Raw genomic sequence first — 11,316 nt, 5'->3', positions numbered from 1 at the left:
TCTTCAGACTCCAGAAGAGGGCGCCAGATCTTGTTACAGATGGTTGTGAGCCACCATGTGGTTGCTGGGAATTGAACTCTGGACCTTTGGAAGAGCAGTCGGGTGCTCTTACCCACTGAGCCATCTCACCAGCCCCAGATGGACTCTTTTTATGTAATCATTCTATTAGCCTGTATGTTGGAAAACTGAGTCCCTTGATGTTGAGAGATATTAATGACCAGTGAATTTTAATTCCTGTTATTTTGATGTTGATCGTGATTGAGTGTGTATGTGAGTGCATGTGCATGTGTGTGGTTTTGTCTTCTACTGGTTTTAATGGTGTGAAATTATTTATTTCTTGTGTTTTCTTGAGTTTAGTTAACCTCATTGCATTGGATTTTTCTTTCTGGTATCGTCTGCAGGGCTGGGTTAGTGGAAAGGCATTTAAATCTGGTTTTGTCATGGAATATCTTGGTTTCTCCATCTATGTTGATTGAGAGCTTTGCTGGATATTGTAGTCTGGGCTGACAGCTCTGGTTTCTTTGGGTATGCAAGAGACCTGTGCCCAGGACATGTTTAGTAATGAACTTTATAAAAGCATTGCCATGATCTTTTATTGTAAATGTCATAAGAGGAACAGCTATGCCAAAATATTACTTCCTTTAACCACCTAACATCTCAGAATTCATAGCTTCTACCCAATCTTGTCTTTTACCTCAGAATCTTAACTTCTCATTGGCTACTCCCTGGTTTATTTCATCATTTTCTCTCCTACCCTACCAGCATCTGGTAGAATCTTGGGGTTTCCATGGAGCTACCTGTAAATAATTGGATCACAGGCAACCTATGACCAGTGAAAAATGTCTGCTAGTGGACAGAGGGGCCAGTTTGGTGAGAAGATCAGTCAAGGACAACCATTTATCCTGCTCCACTGTAACGTGGATTACTGCTATTCCCTCCCACCCTTGCCTTGACAATGTCAGGTAAGGAATGAAGCTTTAAAATGTTGATCATACCTTTCCTTATCTTTAGTATAAATTTAAATCCTCAGAAGACTATGGCTACTAGAGATACAGATATCTCAAGTTGAATGGCCCATTTAGCTTTGGTTGTTAATAAGAATATGACTTTGGACAGACTGTTTACTCTCAACTGTTTCTTCATCTGCTTCAGGGAGATTACAGTGTATGCTCTAAGCATAGTATAGTTGTGTCTCAAGAGGCAAGCAAACAGGAAAACAATTCAGGTAATTATTGATGGTGTTAAATTTAACAGAAACATAAAGTAGAACAAGGTGTGAAGAATCTAGAAGTCCATACCATGATTGTGATGGTCTCCCTCCACTACTGCTTCCCTGTTACTGTTCAAATTCAGTGCTTTTCTAAATGTATCTTTCACACAGGTATGGTGGCACACTTGTATTCATATTATATATGAGTACTATAAACAGCTTCATCAATGACCACAGTATGTAGTGGTTGAAATAATGAAGATCAGATTAAGTGTACCTTGGGCTACAGTAGCCCTGCCTTGACACAAACAAAATAAAAAATACAGAAAGAGAGTGATTACCATATCGTAGAGAACTCAATCTATCTTAGTTAAAAAGAGGATGTGGGAGAACCTAAGAGGGGACTGGAATCTGTGCAGTCAGTGAACACAGTGAAAGAAATCTTGAGGCTGTTATATGAAAGACAGACCCACAGCAACTGGAGAGAGTGAAAAATTCCATATTATAAAGATGAGGGGCTAGAAAACAGAGATATCAAATAAGTCAAAACTCAGAGATTATCCTAAAGGAACACCAAGATAATTAAAGATGAAATATTGCAAAGAACCACAGATTTAAAGTAAAAAAGAATCAAGGCATTGCAATGTCCCAAGTCCTGTCTAGGCAAGCACACTGTTGAGGTTTGTCTGCGTGCTGGTTCCATGTTATATAGAGAGGACACAATCCCCTCTGTTCCCTGGTTCCTACTATCTATCACATCTGTGAAGAGTTTGCTAAGTCTTGTTTACACAGGTTTTGTTGGATAATATCAGTTGGGGCTGGCAACATCACAGTCACTTGTTCTCTGTATAAAGCTAACTGACACAGAACCTGGAATTCTCACAATGCTGCCCCTCCAGAAGAGTTCTAGGTAAGTAACAGTAACAGAGGAAGAGTCAGTCTTATTTGGGGTTGAATTTCTAATATGTTAGCAAATCTCAATGTGTCAGCCATAAACACACAAAAGTACCCTGAAATATTATCAACAAGTCATATAAGTGTCTAATAGGTATACTTAAATGATAAGAGGTCATGAATTATAGAAGGAGTCGTAGCTGCACAGGATGACTTAGAAGGGGCAAAGAAACAGTGAATTCACTTATGAAATTCCTTGATACATATTTTTTTAAGCTCAGAGTAAAAATAAGCCTGGTGGCATTGGTAGACATCTATGATAGCACAATTCTAGAATCAGAGTCAGTCCAAGACCAGTCTTTGTGATTCTAAGGCAAGCCTTATCTAAGTAGAGAGACCTGTCTCTTTACATAAAGTAAGATATGCACAGAACAGGGCAAAGTTAGGGGCATGAGAAGTTGTCTCAGGCTCTCCTACCCCTGAACACTTCTGTTACAGGACTCAGATATGAGGTCATATCACAGTAGGTATGAGAGAAAGACAAAGCAGGTGAAAATGAACTGTGTTTACATTAGTGCAAAGGTTAGCAAGTCAACTAGGCACTGATTGCCCACACAGAAAGAACAGGTATCAAGTGAGTGTCATCCTATCCAGTACCAAGAATTAGTCTGAACATTTGCAAATGTTTGAGGGAACACTGGTCTAGAATCACTCTCCCAGACAGTAGGACCTGGAGATAAATCTCCACATGACATTAGAAAACATCCATCTCATTTTCCTACTGTCCTCTTCCTCCCTATAGAAAATTTCCAAAGCACACCAATTTTTGGTACAGAAAGCACTCTATAGCTCTCTCTGCCTGTGCTGAACAACTCCACACCCTCAGGCATGGTGTGCAGATATCCCAGTATCTCCATCCCACCTGTGAGTTCAGCATGGCTCCTGCCATCAGCATCCAGCACTTCTCTCCAGCCACTCATGAGCAGTGACTACCTTAACTCACATAATAGCATGACTATGCTGACAATGCTGAGTGACCAGAGCCAGGTCTCCAACTCCACACTCTCCTGTCGAGGCATTCTTGAGTGGAATATCACAGGAAGCACAGACATGAGGGCAACTGCACTTTAGGAATTCAATGTTTCCTGGACACCACAATGTCCTTATCTACATCAGTCCAGTGTGATAAAAGTTTAGATTGAAATCCCATAGCACTTTCTATCCAACACTGTCTGCTAGCTTTATCCAGGCCATACGACCTGTGGTGCTAAATCAAGAATATAGCCTGGTACATTCAAACCAGGAGGTGAATTCAAGCCAGATATATTACTATGAGCACAACAGCCTAGGACCTCTGATAGCTGGAGAACTCAGACAATGCCTTCAGGCCCATGGCTCTGCTTCTTACCCTGAGAGTCACGCCTCTGCCCAACCACCAGAGATGATGATGGTGCTAAAGAAATGTCCAAACACCTCTCTCTACTTCTGCCACCATGAATTTCACATTTGCTCAGTCCATGCTGTACAACAGTCTTCCTAGTAAGTATAGAGCCAGGAGGGGAAGGAGTGGGATCTGTGCTCCACCTTATAGTAATGGATGTCCCACACAGAGGGAGAATGTGGGTCCTTCCAGATTAAGTACAGCTGTGGCTTTCCATCCCCACCTTCAGAATCTATCATGAGAGAGAGTGCAAAGCATAATGATTAGTATCCATACTAAGCTAAGTGATGCCCACACTCATACATCACTGCTCAATGTGATAAGTCTCATGCCTCAACCACACTGTAATCAACTCTTTCCTGGTATGTTGCTCAGTGCTATAGTAGACACCAAAGAATTGTGTGTGTGTGTGTGTGACTGGACCATCCAAAAGTCAAAATTTTTCTGCAGATTAGCACAGCTAAGAACCATGCTAGAGAACATATTCCTCCCAGATCCCAACCACTTATCCTGGAATTCTCTTACACTTAAAATAATATAGTGAGTTAGGTGCAGTACATGTACTGCTGCTAAAATTGCCATTCTGTGACTTCTTTTTTTTTTCTTTTGCTGTGTACTGCAGAGGAGACCCATGACAAAGATTTTAAGATTATGTAGACATGTTCTCTAATACTGAGACACATGCAAGCCCAAGGATTTCAGTTTCTTAAATCAATTTTCATGCCATTTGTAAGAAGCTTGTGAAACATGGGGCTGGAGGAAAGCCTCTGTTGTTGAAATTCTTGCCTGGACTGGATTTGGATATCTAAACCCATGTAAACATCCAGGCTTCTGAGGTATCTGTGTAATGCTGTTGGTACAAGTTCACAGAGACAAGTTCTCAGAAATCATTGACCCGATAACCCACCTAATAGTACAGCTCCAAGGAAATGAGAGGCAATGTATCTTTTTATACAAAGGGGAAGGGAAGAAAGGACCACAGGCCAAGGAATTCTGTAACCTTACCATGTTGGCTATGCATCCACACATCACACAAACTCAAAGGAACACAAAATCATCTGAGAAAACCTGACATGGCATGGATACCAGAAACAACAGAGCAGTCACCATTTTTCTCCAAACATAGTAGCTCATAGGAATGACTTTCCCATGGCTGCAAAGGCCAAATTACTGTTCATCACCAAAGGAGGTCAGGACTGGAACTCAAGCAGGTCAGGATACAGGAGCCATTGCTAAGGCCATGGAGGGATATTTCTTAATGGGTTTCTCAGTTTGAACCTTTATAGAACTCAAGACCAGGGATGGCACCACCCACAATGTGTCCTCCCCCTTTGATCATCAGCTAAGAAAATGCCCCACAGTTAGATTTCATGGAGGCACTTCCACAGCTCAAGCTCCTTTCTCTGTGATAACTCCAGCCTGTGTCAAGTTGACACATAAAGCCACCATTATAATTGACCCCTTGTCCACTTGCACATAAACATCACTATTAAGTTTCAACCCTTACTTTCTTGTTCATCTCCAAGATCCAAATAACTTTAAAAGCCCCACAGTCTTTACATATTAAAAGTTCAATCCTTTTTTAAAATCCAGTATCTTTTAAAATCCAAAGTCTTTTTTAAATTCAAAGTCTCTTAATTGTGGGCTCCAATTAAACACTTTATTCCTTCAAGAGGGAAAAATGTCAGGGCACAGTCACAATTAAAAGCAAAATCAAACTCTAACTGTACAATGTCTGGGACTCATTCATGATCTTCTGGGCTCCTCCAAAGGCTTGGAACACTGTTCCAGCTCTGCTCTTTGTAGCACACACCTTTTTTTCTAGGCTTCAGATGCCTATATTCCATTGTTGCTGCTGTTCTTGGTGGTCATTTCATGGTGCTGGTATCTCTAAAACTCTGCTGTCTTCCACTGCAACTAGTCCTCATCAATAGCTTCTCATAGGCTCTCTCCATGGTGGCAAGCCTCAATTCCTTTGTGTGACTCCTTCAGTCCTTTGCCATCAAATGCAACTGAGGCTGCACCTTCACCAATGTCATTCTGTAGGCTCAGATGCTCTTAATGCCTTCAACACCAGTACCACATGGGTCACTCTTACACATTACCAAGTCCAGCTACAACACAAGGTACAACCTTGGCTATCTTCCTAGAAGATTTTTCCTCAACGATGTTGGTCTCCTTTTGATCACCGATAATTTCTTAGCTCCAGCTAACCAGCATCAATACTCCCAGTAACACAAAGATTCACTTTAGTGGTTCTGGTATCTTGTTAATCACAGCTGATTCTTCAGCCCCAGCTAATCAAAACTGAAATTTCACAAGTCAGGCCTCCATCTTCTTCATTGTTCTCAACAGTGTCTTCCAAGCTCCTACAGAGCTCTTAACACCAAATGGATCTTTTAGCCCAAAGTTCCAAAGACCTTCTACAAACATGGTCAGATTGTCACAGGAATACCCCACTATGCTGGTACCAATTTTCCTGTAGTGCTACAAAAGGAGAAAATCGTATTTACTGTGTACTGAATTCTTCCTTGACTCTTTTGCAGTGGTGGAACTGGATATATCCCTGAGATTGTCACCTTCAGGCCAAACACGTTGTCTGCTGCAGAGTCCAGAATTCTACATCACTTGCACCCCAGTTTCCCAGAGGAAGACACCATCTGTTTATGGGGATGGGCCATTAACAACACCTATCCCTAGCCATTCAGAATTCCTTGCCTTGCCTCCAGCTCCAAGCTCAGAACAAACAGAGATTAAAAACATGCATGAGATGGAAGTTGAGCATTTGATGCCTCAGGATGCCTATGAGGGTACTAAAGAAAACCAAGACCCATCATTCCTCCCTTTATCACACCCTGACTTGCAGCAGCCTCTGTACTGCACTGACACTGGGAGCCTAAGACAGAGAACTGCTTCTGACAATGCCAGCTTGGGGGGCATCCACCTGGGTCTGGAAGAGAAAGGAATACTGGACAGTTTGATGGTGTCCATTATTGACTTTGCAGATATCACTACATTGGTGGCAGATATTCACCTTCCCCAACTTCCTCACAGGCCTAGATCAATACCAAGATACAACAGCAACTGAATCCAAAGACTCCACAGTCACCTGGAGGGATCAGGCCCAGGAAAACTCCAGAGTCATCAGTGGGTCCTCTGACCAGGTGAGAAAGAAAGACCATGACACCTCTGAGTTGATTGATGGAGTTCCTCATGCCAAAATCTCAAACTGGGATCTGGTGGAGGGAGAAGGGACTATGGCCAGTGTTGGGGTCAGTGGCAGGGCTATTGACAACATGGCTAAGGACTTGAAGGGCAAAGCTCCCAAAGTGTCACCCATCAGGCCCAGCAGAGGTAAGGGGACAAGGGCAAGACAAGACCAAATGGACCAGAGAAAAGAATACCAAGAAAACAGAGGACCTCAAGAAGTCAAGGAACAGAGTCAAAGCTGAAGAGGAGCCCACTATCCTGAAGACCAAGATAAAGAGGGATCTACCTGAGGTTAGTCACAACGGCTTTAAAAAGCCTAGAACCCACGTTTATCATAAATAATATAAACCCGTCATTGTGTCTCCTGCTTTTGACTCTGATCTTGGCCTACTGGCTCCTTAATGTCACACAACCTTGCCAATTTGGAGATTGCTGGCAGTTTGTTCCTCCTGAAATTATCTCACAACTGGCACTTACAGCTTCTTCTATAACCCTGCCAAATAACTTTACCTTACCATTCACCAACTTCCCTGATGCCTATGTTGTCATGACTCCTTACCTTTTTCAACTTACCCTTTTTGTCATGGCAACCTGCTTCAAGGCATTCAGGACACACTTTGTAGAGACATTAAATCTTCTAGACTACATAAAACTTTATCTCTTGATACCTTATTATTCCCAGTGCCCTATGGTCCATAAAACCTTGATTCTTATGGTACTCAAGTCTATTATTGACCTGCTAGTTAGATGCATGCTAGTATTTCTCTTCCCCAAATTGGGGGGGGGTACATGGAGAAGAGCCCCTACCACTTCTGTTCCTGGACTCAATTGATGCATGACATAATAAAAAGGCAGCTTAAATCTTGCTTCTCCTGGCTGTCATAGAAATAACTGCATGTGTTGTCACATGGACAGCAGGACTGTCCATTTTCTGGATCATGTATCATTTGTTTTCTTCCCAGTGCATCTAGGAACTGCAACAGGTGGGCCAAACCATACTTACCTTTCAAGGACAAATTGAATCCCTGGCTATAGAGGTATTCCAAAAACTAAAGGAGATTAGATCTTCTCATAGCTGAAAAAGATGGCCTTTGTCTCTTCCTCCCTGAGAAATGCTGCTTCCATGACAAACAATCAGGTATAGTAAAAACAAACAAACAAACAAACCTCCAAAAATGTAAGGAACAACTCAATGCCTTCAGCCCCCCTGGACATTTGTGGACCCTATATGTAAAAGAATACTTCTTTTCCTGACCCTTCTCATTTTTCTGCTTTTACTAATCAAACCATGCTTAGAAATTTCTTCTTTACATTTTCCAATGACAAATTAAAAACAAATCCCTAAACAATCAGTTACGATTATAGAACTACCAAACACTAGGCAGGGCTGGATGTATTAGTAAGTTTTATTCTCGTGTTGTGTTGTCTGCAAGGATTATTGCCTCTGTCAGCTCACCTTGGCCTAGTCCTGGAAGCTTCTAGCCTGTGTAAAATCTCATCTAGGCCTAGAACATTTTCAGCCTCTGAGACATTTTGAGCTCTGACTGGCTGGTTCAACTCAGGTGTTCTAGCTCAAACTCATCTCCCAGCTGAATTATAAATCTGGCCCTTTTTCTCAGCCTCTGAATTGCTTTGCTTCACTTCAAACTATTCTAAAAATCTTTTTTTAAAAAATCTTTTGGCTCATTCTCATTCTCTTGCTTGTTCTGTTGTTACCTTTGTCTAGCTTGTTCTCTCTTCAATCTGTCTCCTTAAAACTTATGACTGCTTTCTTCCTCCTCTCTGTGCTGCTCTGTTCTCTACCTCTCAAATCAACTGTTCTTCATGAATTTTACTGTATTCCCCTATTGTACTCTTTTTCTGTACTGTCTGTCTCTCCCTTAAGTAGCTTCCCTCCTCTCTCTTCCAATGAGAGTTGAGTGTATCCTATTCTATCAAACATTTCACTGATTCATCACTTTTCCTGCTATTACTGCTTCATTTTCAAATATGGACACTTCCTTCATTGTTTGGGATTAAAGGTAAGTTCTAAGGGTGTGTGTGTATTCCTGTCAGAGTGACTAAAGTTATGTGCTAAGAGGTAAGCCACACCCTAACTTTTAAAACAGGTTCAAACATCCTGTAACACCTGGAGGCACATGATTATTGAATTTGTCTTGAATATTCTCTGATGGTGAGGATCAACATTTCACTGAAGATGACAGCAGGAAGTAGTATAAAGAGCATAGCACTCTCATTCCCTACCTTAACATCACACCTCTCAGTTTCCTCATTTTGTAAAATAATCAACAAAAAGATGAATGTTAGCAGGCTTTTCTATCGGCCTGCCCTCAGGGACCTAGTGACAGCAGGATACATTATCACTAGTTGACAAGATGTGACACATTTTCACTGTCACCATGAGTCATGTATCCTCCCGATCACTTGTACTACTCACCTTATAAAAAGCTAGTGCCTCCTTTTCTTGTTCTCTTTTCCTTCCACCCACACTCAGAGACAGCCTCTGCATATCCCATCCCCTGAATGACCCTTCCACATCAGATCTTTTGCATGTGGAATCTGAGGCTTAAATCGCAACACCTTCAATTTCAGAAACAACTCAAAATGATTAAAAATGGGATACATTCCTTAAAAATAAAACTTATCACCAAAATCACAGGCTATACAGTTTCTCCAACAGCAGAAAAAAATAGGAATTGGCTTCCCAAATTTAGAGTAGGAGCCATGATTCACATACCAACTGCCCTACCTTTAAAATAGTTAACTTGTAAGCCTGTTTGGGTAGACCAATGACCCTTGACTAACAAGAAAGTATATATGAATGAACAGCTAATAAAAGAACAGTTAGAAGCTAATCATTTTGAGGAAACTGCTAGTCCTCTCAGTTCTTCTAAATTTATAATAAAAAAGAAATCTGGAAAATCAAGATTGTCAACTGATTTGAGAGCTGTAAACAAAGTAATTCAATCAATTTGGTCTTTATAGCATGGAATACCTTTACTTTCTTTATTACCTAAAGATTGGCCTATTATGGTTATTGATTCATGATTGTTTTTTTTTCACTATCCCTTTAAAGGAACAAGATACTGAGAAATTTGCTTTCATGGTGTTTACTTTTAATAATGCCCAACCTGTAAAACAATGCCAACGAAAAGTCATTTCTAAGGGAATATTAAATAGTGCAGAATCCAAAATAAATTCAAGACCAAATCCAAGTGCAGAGCCAGGTAAGGAAACTGACTAACTAAACAATAATCTCCTCAACATAATTAAGCATAGCTTAAACAAATCAGGGACATGTAGCAGAATTTTAGAAGAGCCATCATATGTGGCATGAATTCCAGAGTGATGTCCTATAGGCTTCGAAGTAGCCCTTTTCAGTGATTGTTATTTGAGATTTAGTGGAGTTGTCCCTTTGAAGGATCCTCAGAGCCTTTGTATAACAGTTTAGAGGCATACCTGGTAAAACAGGAAATCTCATATGCCTTAGAATTGTGTAGGTAATGAGTGGTTTCTTCAAAATACCTCATAGATAATATAAGAGGGTATGTAGAAACTGACATACATAGCCTCTTTCTCTTTCTTCCATCCTACCATATAAAGCAGAATACCAATACCTGGCCAAAATACTCTGAGAGAGCAAGCAAGTCCCAATAGTTACACGAATGTTGAAATAATCCTCTATATGCTACCAGATCACCACTGATTAAAGCTAGATATAAACAACAGAAAGAACAGGGAGCTTAAACTATTATGGAAACTGAACAGTTCTCTACTGAATGAAAAATGAGTCAGACAAAAAGAAAGAAATTAAAGACTTTCAATGAAAAATAAACAGCATTCTCAAACTTGTGGAACACAATGAAAGGAGTACTAAGAGGAAATTTCATAGCACCAAGTACCTTTATAAATAAAATAGAAATATTTGATCCTAGCAACTTAACAGCACACAAGAAATCTCTAGCCCTTCTGGCCGACCAGCACCCGGGTAGCTAGGGCGCAGAGTCGGCTAATACCCACCAGCTACTCACAACACCAGCCACGGGATCTTAAGATTTCAGGTGATCCGGCCACCCTCCCAGCCAGAGGACAGGTCACCGCCTGGCCCGGGAGCCCTTTGCCTCAGGATCAGCAGAAGCCAGCTTGGTTCCGGGACTCCACTGAACTTAGTCTGCACAGGTGAGAGTGTGCACCACAGAAGCTGACAGCTGCTGGGATAGGCGGGAGCCACAGAGCCTCTGAGGCAGCGCCCTTTTCGGGCTCCAGACTCCAGCCACCCTCCCGGTCAGAGGACAGGTGTCCACCCGGTCAGGGAGCCCTTTGCCTCAGGATGGGTGGGAGCCATCTTGGTTCTGGGACTCCACTGAACTTAGTCTGCACAGGTGAGATTGTGCACTACAGAAGCTGACAGCTTCTGGGACAGGCGGGAGCCACAGAGCTACTGAGACAGCACCGTTTTCGGGCCCCAGACATCCGGCCACCTTCCTGGCCAGAGGACAGGTGTCCACCCGGCCCAAGAGGCTTTTGCCGCTAGATTGGCAGTAGCCATCTTGGTTCCGGG

General features: G+C 41.8%; 1 pseudogene across 1 annotated transcript in view; it reads left to right on the top strand.

Annotated features, from left to right (window-relative positions):
• Nucleotides 1-832: 832 nt before the first annotated feature.
• LOC110297489 (uncharacterized protein C2orf78 homolog) overlaps nucleotides 833-11,316 on the top strand; it is an 85,591-nt pseudogene continuing 75,107 nt past the window's right edge. The window contains exons 1-2 of the transcript XR_015047752.1: nucleotides 833-962; nucleotides 6,092-7,046. The product of XR_015047752.1 is annotated as an uncharacterized protein C2orf78 homolog (transcript). The remainder of the gene's footprint in view (nucleotides 963-6,091; nucleotides 7,047-11,316) is intronic.

The sequence above is a fragment of the Mus caroli genome, unplaced genomic scaffold (assembly GCF_978045245.1).
Source record: "Mus caroli unplaced genomic scaffold, Mus_caroli_1 scaffold_8, whole genome shotgun sequence".
NCBI classification, from domain to species: Eukaryota; Metazoa; Chordata; class Mammalia; order Rodentia; family Muridae; genus Mus; species Mus caroli.
Note: the sequence above shows the minus strand (reverse complement) of the source record. Positions and strands in the feature narration are given on the sequence as shown.